The 12,625-nt window shown below is 44.5% G+C and overlaps 1 protein-coding gene across 2 annotated transcripts in view; it reads left to right on the forward strand.

Moving 5' to 3' along the window:
- The window catches only part of Shroom3 (shroom family member 3), a 151,418-nt gene that overhangs the window by 78,038 nt on the left and 60,755 nt on the right, over positions 1 to 12,625 (forward strand). The window contains exon 1 of one of the 2 annotated variants that reach the window (XM_028789198.1): positions 6,654 to 6,728. The exons of the other annotated variant lie outside the window; for it this stretch is intronic. The gene's annotated coding sequence lies outside the window, so the exon portion shown is untranslated. Of the gene's footprint in view, positions 1 to 6,653; positions 6,729 to 12,625 lie in introns of those variants that run through there. 2 annotated transcript variants of the gene reach the window in all.

Consider the following 12,625-nt stretch of genomic DNA (forward strand, 5'->3'; position numbering starts at 1 on the left):
TGTGTGTGTGTGTGTGTGTGTGTGTGTGTGTGTGTGTGTGTGTGTGTTGGAGGGAGAGTGTGAGGGTATATCTCTGGTCTCTGGGTTGCAGTCTCCCTGTGGCAGCATCTGAGCATGCTCCCAACCGGGATAGTGGTATCTGCTTCCATCTCATATTGATCAGACCTCTGCCCATTTAGCTTTTGCAGAAACCTTTGTACCTGTTCTAAGTCACTGGGCAGCCGGGTTGGTGGACAGGGCAACCTCTCTCCAGGCCAAGCGCCCCAGGCATGTATTTCTTTGATTTCTTTCATGTCCACCAGAGCCTCCAGCCAGGACCTGAGACTCTGCTAGTGTCCCTTCCCGAGCCTCTCCTTACCCTTCTATGTTAGTTCTAAAAAGTTGTAATGTTTGCTGTGGGAGAAAAAATGTCTCTGACCAGACCAGTGGTTCTCAACTTTCTTAATGTAGTGGCTTCTTTAACACAATTCCTCATGTTGTGGTAAACCCCCAACCATAAAATTATTTATTTGCATTACTACTTCATAACTGTAATTTTATGTCTATTACGAATTATAATATAAAGATCTGAAATGCAGGTTATTCAATATGCACAAAACCCTGCAAAAGGGGCGTTTGATCCTCAAAGGGTCATGACCCACAGGTTTCGAACCACTGGACTACAGACTTCTTTTAAAACATCTATGGATTGTGACAGTTCCTCCCTGCCTTGTCAGTGAATGGTACCATCGGGGAGGGGGGTGGGGCTACCAGGAATTCAATAAAGGGAAGGAAACAACTGCTACCTCACCAGCTCTCCTTCCCTAAACACACCTAGGCAATGATTACCTAATAGAATCTTCAGTGTAACCTGTGGGAGGGGTAATTAGTCTTATTTTACAAAGGAAAAGCTGGGCTTTGGTGAGATCCATTCACCGTGCCCTCAGCTGGCAAACTATTGAAGCTGTAGAGTATACTCCGTGTTCTTAACTGCTCCTCTTGCTTATCTGGGGGGCGAGGGGGAACTGAGACCCATCTTCCTTCCCTTCCATCCACAGGGTTTTAGCTGTGGAGGCCTACCTGGCCTCATTTTGAAAGCCTCGGGCTGGGATTATGGATCTATCCCAACACCCACATCTTTGAAGAACTTTCTTTAGAGAGCAGAGTTTGCCACTGAGTAGAGAGCCGTCTAATACCCCAGGCTGGCCCCAAGGCTTGCTACAAAGTAACATGTACTTTGTAGGTTGGATCCTGAGTTGAAGTAGCCAGGGAAAAAGAATGAGGACACATGTGACAATTCCTCATCTTACGCTATTTCGAAACTTCCTAAATTACATCCTGTCAACTAAAATATAGGTAGAAATGCCACTCAAGTGTATGACTCAGTCTAGAACTCGACTGTCTGATTATTTTAGGCACTGAAGTCAGTTTCTTGGGTCTAGAAGTGTGTAATGTGGTTGGGGACACACATGCTAAGTAAACAGTATGTGAGAGGCGACCACATTGCTGACCGCTGTTATCAGCCACTGCCGTTCTATTGGAATTTTATCTGCTTTCTAGACATACAGGATGCTAGGGAATGGATATAAACCCAAAACTTTGGATTCCACACAAAGATATCAGATAACAAATACGTATTTAGGCTATGCATGTCAGTGAAGTTTGGAGGTCTTAGGCTGTGATATGCCTGTCTGTCTGTCTGTCTCTCTGTCTCTGTGTGTGTTTATGTGTGTGTGTACACGTGCTTGCACACTTATGCCACCTTTAAAATTTTGAAATAGGATCTCATGTATCCTAAGCTGGTCTCAAACTTGAAATATAATTAAAGACCTTGAGTTTCTGATCGTACTTTTCCACCTCCTGGGGGCTGTGATTATAGATGTGGTACCACACCGGATGCTAGGGATTAAATATCTACCTTCATGCATGCTAGTCAGGCAAGCACTGTCCAACTGAACTGCATCCCCAGCCCTCAGCCTCTTTCTCTTTCAGTGTTATATTTCCATCTACTCTTTAATATACATTTTTACATGAGTATTCAGGTTGCTTTCAGTTTCTAAGATAAACTTCAAATCTTTGAACCAAGGGAGCCCAGAAAGAATGTTGTCAATTCTTTTCTCCTTAGTTACTGGGGACGCTGACCCTAGGCGACTGTTACTTATTAACAACCTTCATAATGTTGACAACGACCTGTCAAGGACCATCCTTACCTAAAACTGTCTCTTCCGGTTTACATCATCCCTCCTCCATCAGCACTGGTTTGTGCTGTCCTCCCGTACTTCTGTTTAAATCAGTATGGGTTTTACAGAGGATCCCAGCTCTGCTCCAGCGAACCATGCTTGCTGCAGGGGACCATGGCAGTAATGCGTTTGTTGCTGCCCCAGTAATCAATGAATCTTGCCTACCTAGTCCTCTCCCTGTCTTTTCTTAGGGTTCTGACCTCTACAAGAGCCTGCATAGCTTTCTGGGTAACAGCCAGGGTTACATAAAGGCCTTTATGTGGGCCCTTGTTCCCTGGGCTCCAAAGAACAGAACACCTGGAGGCGCCTTTGTAAACAGGATTTAGCTGGCTAGGGTTGAAGATGCCTTAAGGAGGAAGAATTAACGGAGGGGTGGGCTTGGAGGCTTTCAGTGTGAGCATTATTGAAGGGAAGGGGGCTGTGCTAGCAGGGCAGGGAGGAGAGGGAGAGAACAAAGTGTCTCTTGGAAGTTATAAAATATGATTGTCTCCCCTTTACATTCCCAACCTATAAAATAAGCATTTCTTAGACGAGGAGCGGCCTTGGGTAAGTGTCCTTGCTTTAAGCTTCTATTTCGACATTTTATTCACTGGAATGAGTTGTTTGGTTTTCACATTTTGCTATCTCAAAAAATTAAAAAAAAAATGTATTAGAGTGACTATTATACCAGAAGTTGTATCAGACTCACATAAAACCCAAACACTGTTTCAGAAAGCAGTATTATTGTTGATCTTTCTAAAAACTTCTCTGTGAAGCAGTAAATTCACAGTTTTGAATCTTCTTTCTTGGGCTTATGCTGTTGATACTAACTAACTCTTAGTTCCTAGAATATTCAACAGATATGGATTTTTTTCTAAAATGTACGTATTCAAAACAGCCTGCAGGTGAACCAAAGAATTTATCTTACTGTTGTAGTAAGAGAAGGGTTCTAGTGTGTGTGTGTGTGTGCGTGTGTGTGTGTAAAAAGCATGCTTAAACATATTTCTTACATAATAACTTTTGTATGGGAAAAAAGGCACACTGAGTTCTTAAGAACTAATGAGAGGCTGTTTATAAGTAAAATTTAACTTAATATTTTGAAGGCACAACATATATATTATAAAAAGTATTGGGGCTGGGGAGATGGCTCAGTGGTTAAGAGCACCAGCTGCTTTTCCAAAGGACCTGGGTTCAATTCCAAGCATCCATCCAACAGCTAACAATGGTCTGTAACTTAGTTCCAGGGGATCCAAAGCCCTTTTCTGGGTTCTTTGGGTACCAGAGGCGCAAGTGGTGCACAGACAGACACGAAGGCAAAACACCCATACACATTTAAAAGAAAAGTATACTATCAGGATTACAAATAAACAAGTAAAGCTTGTGGATGGCTTCTGTATCTAATGTTTAAACGTAGAATTAATTAAATGTTAGATTAACATGAAATAATTCACAGAATGGTGCTGAATTTGGAACTTAGAGATGTATACCAGTACTCTTTTTTGTCTGATAAAGATACTTATTCTCACAAGCTTGTCCTTTCTGATAAGAACCTAACAACTGTACTGGGAAAATAAACTTTACATGCACTAGGGACTAGAGCCTTCCTTTTTAAATTTGACTTTGGTTTTGGGGTTGGGGGATCTGTGCCACTGCCTGCATGTGGAGGGCATAGGGCAGGCTTGGTTCTCTCCTTTTACCCTTGGGGATTGAACCCAGGTTGTCCGACCTGCACAGCGAGAACTTTACCCATTAAACCATCTTCTTTCTTTCTTTCTTTCTCTCTTTCTTTCTTTCTTTCTTTCTTTCTTTCTTTCTTTCTTTCTTTCTTTCTTTCTTTCTTTTTTTTTTTGGCTTTTTCGAGACAGGGTTTCTCTGTGTAGTCCTGGCTGTCCTGGAACTCACTCTGTAGACCAGGCTAGCCTCGAACTCTTGAACTCAGAAATCCGCCTGCCTCTGCCTCCCAAGTGCTGGGATTAAAGGTGTGTGCTACCACTGCCTGGCCCCATTAAACCATCTTACAGGACCCTGCCTTCCACATCATATTAGACCCTCAGATAGCCTACTGTGAGGTGATGAGATTGTACATATTTTATTAAAGGCTATCTTATTTACCTCGAACTGAAAGTTAGGGTTTGTAGGTGGGAATGTTTGAGATGGCGGAAAGTGATCTGAGCTGTCACTGCACAAAGTGGCTAGACTGGCAGCCATGAGCCTACTACAACTCCTGTCCCCTCAGCACCTTTAGAAAACTGGCCAGTACTATAATTTTCTAAAGCTGTAAAATTTCTTCATTAATGTTCTTTTCAATAATAGGCTTCGAATTCGAATGTAAAACCAACTTTCTATAGGCTGTTTTAATCCAGATGCTGAAGCCAGTGTGACTTCACAGAGAAGATCTCTAGTAAGCGACCTAGAATTGGCAATGTGCACAGTGGGTACTGATTGTGCTCCCTTTGCTCGGAGGGCAGGTGCAGACCACTGTAGACTGGAGACACCTCATCGGAGAACTTGCCCTCAGTGTATGCAGAGAGACACTGACGTGATCCTGTATTATTGCCGGGATGTCATCATTTCATGTCTCACCTTGGGTCCCATGAGACAGGCTGCTTTCCTTCTGTCTCTAAAAATACCCAGTGCCTCTAAACTGCAGACAGAAGTATTGTTCTAGGAACCCTCTGGTCATAGAGTTGAATTACATGGCACAGTACAGGCTGAATGGGTGGTAAGATTTGGACCCAAAGTGTGTTTTGAATTGTTGATTTAAAGTGATGTTTCACACAGGCATAGAGGGTTCTGGTGTTCCACTCTTAGCAAAGTTCTCCTGAGCCTGGCGTGGTGAGACAGGACTAAAGTCTCAGCACTGGGGAGGCAGCTGCAATTGGAACTTTGAATCTGAGGCCAGCCTGGTCTATAGTGAGTTCCTGGACAGATAGGGCTACAGGAGAAACCCTGTCTTGAAAAACCAACACCAAAACCAAACCAAACCAACCAACAAACTTAAAAAAGGAGAGTTTCCCAGACCATGAGAACTTAGGAAACAAGATACAGTCTAAGCTTTCTCCCAACATGGCGGCACCCAAGCAACAGGCTCTGTTATCTGTAAGGACTATCCCTTCTTCAAGCTTAAGTTCCTAGAGGCCCCTTTCTAACACTAGATTCCCCTAGGTCATTAGAACACAAAACAGCAACATCAGCCGCCTGCCTCTGATGCCTAGCAACGGTGTGGATACCCTGTGACCATGTGGTAATAACTGCTTGTGATACCACATGTAGAAGAAAATACTGGTTTAGCAGAGATAATACCTTTGGAGTTGGGGGCAGCCTGTCTGTGGCTTCAGTAGTGATCTGTGGCTGCAGCCCCTAAGGATACAACAAACAGTTCAGCCAAACGGTACCAGCTGCCTCCTACCTAATTAGGTATGCAGATGTATTGTTAGAGATATGGAACCTGGAGATTGAGCAATAGGGACTCTGCTTGAGCAAAAATAAAGCCATTTAAACTGTACTTGCTATTATAATTTCTGGAGGAGACATGTGAAAGCAATTAAAAGTAGTTTGGGGGGCGAGGTTTCATTGAAAAAAGCTGAGGCGAGCCTTTGAAGAAAGACGAAACTGAAAATAACACTAGGTTTTCCTGAAGCTTAACTGAGCAACCATGTCATGGGTGCAGAACCAGTAGAAATGTATATTATGTTTAAAAGCCCAAAATGTGGAAAGCCAAAGCAAAGCTCTCCTGAACATACGGATGAAATAACCGACCCTTGGTTTTGGTCTGAGATGATGCTCAAGAAAACCAAAAGGGGCCTGGGCCGGGGGTGGGGGCAGCAGCTGGACCCCATCACCGACAACCTGAATCTGTCTGGTTGACCCGCTAAAAGAAGACCCACTGAGGGGGGAAAAAGATGGTTATTTTCCTTGTAATGTGAGTTTTTAAAAAACTGAACTTTTTACCTTGCTTCATCATGCTTCATTTGGTCAGTTACTAACTAGATGGACCCTAGACAGCGGGGGCGCGCTCCTGGTGGTTGCTACTTGTTTGTGGTGTGAGTAATGAAGGCACCGCGGGGTGCGAAGTGACAGGGAGAGGGTGTGTGCATGGGCCGCTTCACTTTAACGCCACGAGGACCGCGGGGAGAGGGCCACTGCGCTCCGGGTCTTCCAGCCTCCGGGCGCCCTCTGTGCCATGCCATTGACATGCAAATCCAGCGCTGAGTGCCGGCCAATCGCGGACGCTTCCTGGGGGATTACCTGGTGGCAGAGAGCCGGGAGCGCGGGCTTGTGCGCGGCCCCGATCGGGAGGTGTGGCGGTGCTGCACCCGCACGGACGGAGCCGCTCTCCCGAGACCCGCGGCGGCCGCGGCGGCCACCGCATTCAGAGCGGGAGCGGCAGCCCGAGCCGCGCGCCCAGGCGTAGGGCGCGCCCGCTGCCCGTTGCTGAGCGCGCGCAGCCGCCGGCGATGCTCCGCGCGCCGTGGCCGCGAGGTTTGAACTTGGCGGCAGCCCGGGATCCCGCGGGGCCGGGAGGCGATGGTGAGTGCGGAGCGCGGGGGATCGGGCAGGGGCGGGCGGGAGACTTCCAGAAGCCCAGCCTGGAGATGCTCTCCCGGGTCGCCTAGTTTGCCTGCTGCGGGCAGGTGGCCTGCCCCAGGGGCTGCTGACACTCTAGGCCTGGTCTTTCGCACGGTGGGGGGGTGGGGGGTGGGAGTGGGGGCGTCCGCCGGGCTGCCACTCCAAACTGGATTGCTGGTGACTAACAGTGTGAAAACGCTTCAGAAGAAATGATCTGTGAAATACTTTAATTTTGATAAATTACTTCCCACCAGGGCCCCTGCGGAGTTTAGACTGCCTTGCTTTCCTTAATGTTACTGGAGCCGTCCCTAGAGGAGAGGCCCCAAAGTACTTTGAGGGGCGCGCGTGCCCCTCCCCCACCGGCTCCAGCTCCAAGGCACTGCTATCCAGGAGTCTGTTCCGCTGTCAGGTAGCATGAAAACGAAATTGCAGCTGACATTTGCTTTGCTCTGTGTTGCCAGAAAGACCTAAAACTTCCTCGCCGTAGGGGTGGGGTGTATTTCCCCTCCCTAATCCTTTGGCATTATCCCCCAACCCCCATCCACCCAATCCTTGTGCTGCCCTGGAGTTGTATGCATGACACTTTGCTTTCTGCTGGGTGCCACATCCATGCTGTGAGCTATCGTGGTGCTTGGGCTTCCAAAGACCCTTTAAAGGCTACTGGAATTACGTTCCCAATAGAAAAAAACATCTTCGATAGAAGGCTAACTTTTTCTCCAAGTAATTTCGCCAGAAGCTAGCCTAGACTTCAATTAATTTCAGTGATTCTTTTTAATAAGTACGTGTCCTCTATTGCTTTGGTTTCTCTCTAGATCAGGTAAGTCTTTCCCTCTCTTAACATTTCTATTTCCTGATTTTAAAAGCGTTATGTGATTGTCGTGGGAAAGGATATATAGAAGGGAGAAAAAAGTAAAAGTAATAATGTGTATTTGTTTCCTAAGACCTGTTTTTTCATAGCTGCCTAATCAATTGAGAACTTATGAGCTGTAGATAGTCCCCCCCATTCCTAATTTGTTTTTAGAAATTTAGGAATTTGTTAATTCCTACAAAAAGGAAATAAATTTACTTAAAATGCTATAACTAACAGTAACTCACTCAGATGGTTCCCAGGTTGAAATGGAGTTTATTTTATTGTGGCAATTTCTCTTGAATCAACTTTCCACATCTGCCCCGGCAAATGGCTTCTGTTTGTACAGCCTGTTTTGTAAATACAGCCCTTCACCATTAACGGCAGAATGCCAAACACATATCCCTCACCAGCCCTTGTAGCTAGGCTCATAAAGTTAATATTTTTATTGGTTTCTACATCAGAGCTTCCTTACCAGACCTTTGATAAAACCCTGGAGAAGGTTACCAAGGGATGCTGCAGAGAATTTACTTCCCTGGAGACCTTAAGAATAGGATAAACATCCATCTGCCTAGGATGGCTTCAGTGTAGCAGCCTGAATAAGATGGGTCACCTCTCCCAACCTCAGAGTTGAAGGATTCTAAGCAAATTCCTATTTGCAATGCCCTCAGAACAAAGGACAGTGAGATTACCAAAAAATACCTGAGTCTATCCGAGGTGAAGCCCTGTTTTGTGAAACAAATGTATTTCGCTGAGAATGACTTTAGATAACGCTTTGACTTACCAGGTCTTTTTGTATAGTGTACAGAAAATCCACCAGTGGCTTCACTCTGTTCCAGGAAGTGGTAGGTTGAATACAGAGGCAATTCTGTGAGTTCAAGTAAAGGAATTGTTTTATGGGAAAGAAAAGATTTCCCTTAAATGTAGGAAGGGTGCAAGTCAGTCTGTGTGGTAAACCTCTAAGAAGGACAAGCCTGAAAGTATTCTTCTCCCGCCCCATGGCTCTTAGCCCCTCTCCCATCGCTGCTAATCTATACTGGTCTCGGATCCTGGACTCAAGCCCCCCTCCTTCCTCAGCTTCCCCAGTGGCTGGGAGGGAGAATGGATGAACAGCACTGTGCTGGCCTTACACTCTTCATTTTTAACTCACTGTTTTTCTCGATATGAGTTACATCTGATTTTTAATCACCAGTGCTTAACTGATGTGTAAAAGTTGTACATACTTATGGGGTGCAGTGTGATATTTTGTTACCCATATATACTATATAATGTTCAAGTCAGATTAGAAATTTATCGTTTCTATGTAGTTTAGGTTTTCAAACACCATTGTTTCCTTCTCAAAATGTATTTCTGCCTTGCATGTTCACTTAGAGCTCATGGTACATTACCAAAAACCAAGTGGGCGTGTAATGAGGGTTAGAGGACCCCAGTGATTGTCTTGGCTTTGTTGGTTCCTTCCAGAAGGTAGAATTTCATGGATTGCTGTTCCCTCTGCCTGCCTGTTTGACAGAAGTGTGTAATTCTAACCATGGTGTGACCTCAGCCTCAGTGACACCTTCCTCCCTTTCCTGAGTATCACTTGATCAGGAGCTGCCACTTTCCTTCCTGGAAGGTCGCAGGGGGCCTCTCTTTCTAGCGTTAAGTCTCTGACCAGACTGTCTCTTGGGTGAGCAACACACACACACACACACACACACACACACACACCTGCTCCACAGACTTCGGTTTATTGTCGCTTTTCCTTGCACGCCTCAAATTAATTTTCTTAGGCCATCATAACTCCAACTGAGAAAAAGGACAATGGCCATTTATTTATCTAGCAAACATTTACCATGTGGGAGGCATCCTCGAAACCTTCAGGGAACTTACCATATATGAAAAATAAAACATGTTAATAAGTTACTGCCATTCTACAGGAGTAGAGTTCAGGGGTTAAGAACACAAGTTTGTTGTAAGGTTAAATATATACCAACTTGTCACCTAACATATACATGCCCAGATATTTATCCAAGACAGATGAAAACAAATGTCTATTAAAAAAAAAAAAGACTTGTTTATAGTATCCATAGCAGCTTTATTCATGACTTTCACAACAAACCAAATAGACATAAACTGGAAATGATCATTCATCCACAAACAAGTGAACGGATAAACAGACTATGACACAGCCACATAATGGAATACTACTCAGTCAACAAAAATGAGTTTCTGACACTCAAACCTCGATGAATCTTAGAAGCTCTGGTTTAATTAAAAGAAGTCAGATTTAAAAAAGTCTACACAGCTGTTTACTTATGTGCTGTGCAGTGGATTAGAATCTGGGCGTCTCATGTCCAGCTCTACCCCTGAGCTGTCATTACGCCTGACCACTCAATCTATGGACTGACCAATGACAGCAAAGGTCAGTGGTTGCCCAGGAAAGGGACTGGAAAGGAAAACGAACTTTCTGTGGTGATAGAAATTTTGTGTTCTGTACTCAGTGTGACATAGACGTTTGCAGCTCCTGAACCCTGTTAAACCGGACACAATATGAGCTAAGCTAGGAAAGGAACTCCCATTCTGGGGTGACACAGAGACGACCCTCCCTCCACTTCTGCCTTTAGGTGGGTGTGACATTACCTTAGCAAGGTATGAGCAGTCTGGGGATGTTGGATGGTACCTACCTGTGCATCTTCTTAGGTCGTGGGAGGACGGAGCTAGGGAATGGCTAAGTGTTGAGCCTGGTCTGAGCTCAGTACCTTGTTTGTCTTTCTGTGCACTGTGGTGAATACAGTGAGTAACGTACAGTTCTTGTTAAAGCCACTTTATTTTCTTAGGGCTGGGAAGGTTTTGTGGCAACATAACTGCTCCCCCCAGCCTTCCTTGTCTTTTCATTTTAGTTGAGATCTCTGCTTGTGTCTGGTCGGAATCTCACCAAAAAAGTCTTGCCTGCCTGATCCAAAGGTCACAGGGGTCCACCCCTAACCAAGATGCTATCTGGAATTGATTCCCAGGAGTAAAGAGAAAATTACTTTTAAAGTGTCACTGGGTAGGACAACCACACACAAGAGCATCCCCCCTGCCAAACCAAACTAAACTCCGTGTTTGTTTGGGTTTTGTGTGTCTTTTTAAAGTGTGTGTGTGTGGGGGGGGGCTTTTGGATTGTTTTGTTATTTTTGTTTCACTGGGATTTTTTTTTGTTTTTGTTTTGAAAGAGAAAAAGAATATGAGGCTGGATGATTTAGAGGTGGGGGAGATCTAGAAGAAGTTGGGGGAGTTGATAAAACACATTGTATGAACTTTTATTTTCTTCTGAGACAGGGTTTCCTCTATGTAGCCATGGCTGTCTTGGAACTGGCTCAATAGACCAGGCTAGCCCCAGACTAGCCTAGGTGCTGAGATTAAAGCTATTTACGTGCCGCCAGTGTCCAGATTGAAAAAATTGTTTTAATAAAAAAAAATTACATGGACTTGACTTGTCTTTTAAGCTACATAAAAGAGAGGAAGTGTCTGTTAGGCAAGCTCCACTTTCGAAGACTGGTTTTGTGATAATACGTTTAGGTGATTTCCTTCTGGACTAAGGCTTAAAAGCATCTTGTGGGAAGCCATGTTAAATGTAGATATCTTCTATGATCTTTCTAGAGATGCAGGTGGAAGTTTCTAGGTCTCCATATCAAATATGATACTGTATTTGCATTTGTTTTTTGTTTTTTAAGGGATGACTAGCCAGGTAGTGGTGGCACACACCTTTAATTACAGCACTTGGGAGGCAGAGGCAGATGGATCTTTGAGTTTGAGGCTAGTCTGGTCTACAGAGTGAGTTCCAGGACAGCCAGGGTTACACAGAGGTTGGGGGTGGGGAGAGGATGAATTATTTAACTTGAATTTCCAGTGAAAATTTTTTTGAAGGAAGGACAATAGTTAACCCAATAAGTTTCCATTATTTCTTTCATTTCAGCTATTTGGGAAAGATGTTATATGCTTTGCCAACTCCAAAGAAGCATTTTGCTGTTGTATTGGTTTAATTCATTTAGTAAACATTTTTCAGACATGACCCAAGAAGTCATCAGTCTCCAGGAATGCAGCAATGAATGGATGGGCATTGTGCTCTAGAGTTTGTATATATTCTGACTCAATGTGATCATGAACGCCATTCTGTCTGGACCATTTCTCAGAACTGAGAGCATTGTCTTTAGAGAGTCTAGCTTTTCAAGGATTTCGTTTTGTTTCCAAAGCCTTCAGCTTAAAGTGAAGATGTATGATCCTGGTTGTTTTTCATTGGTGTTATTTCTTCAAACACTGGATCTTACTCTGGTTTTCTTCTATTATACCTTACTAAAAATAGCAAAAAAAAAAAAAACCCAAAAAAACGAAACAAAAAACAGTCTTACACAAAGGCTGCTGAATGTAGGAGAAAGGTCACAGACTCTGGCAACGGAAAGACATGGGCTTGCACCTGAGCGAGGATGCCTCCTGGTGATGCAGGGAATCCTTCCACCTCCATTTCTGCCTGTGTGAAGCAGAGCTAATCATACCTGGGGAGAAACTGTTAAGGATAAAATGGCAACATACATGTCAAAATCACAGGCCAGCCTAGTTGCTAACACTTACTTACCTGCTCGCGCTCACTTACTGAGGCTCCAGCCCACTTGAAACTGTCAGTTCTCTTCCCCACTTTGATCTTCCTCACACTCTCGTAAGGTAGGCACTGTTACCTTCCTTTAAAAGTGAGTAAACCCAAGACATGGCTGAGGTCAAGTAGCGTATAGAGTGCATGGAGACAAATCTACCCTTTCTCTTAATTAATTGATGGGGCTCATAACAGATGTTGGCTACCTTTCCCTTTAAGGCAATACTCTGGAGAATCAGTTATCCCAGGAAGAGAGTGACACCAGTAATAGGTGGCCTTTGTGTCACCTTCATGTACTGCATGCAAATGAACGCTGGTGGAGGAGAAAGTGTCTGACTACACATACGCATGCACACACACACACACATGTGCATGCACACACAGGCACACACACACATGTGC

The sequence above is a fragment of the Grammomys surdaster genome, unplaced genomic scaffold (genome assembly GCF_004785775.1).
Source record: "Grammomys surdaster isolate TR1022 unplaced genomic scaffold, NIH_TR_1.0 125793, whole genome shotgun sequence".
In the NCBI taxonomy this organism is placed as follows: Eukaryota; Metazoa; Chordata; class Mammalia; order Rodentia; family Muridae; genus Grammomys; species Grammomys surdaster.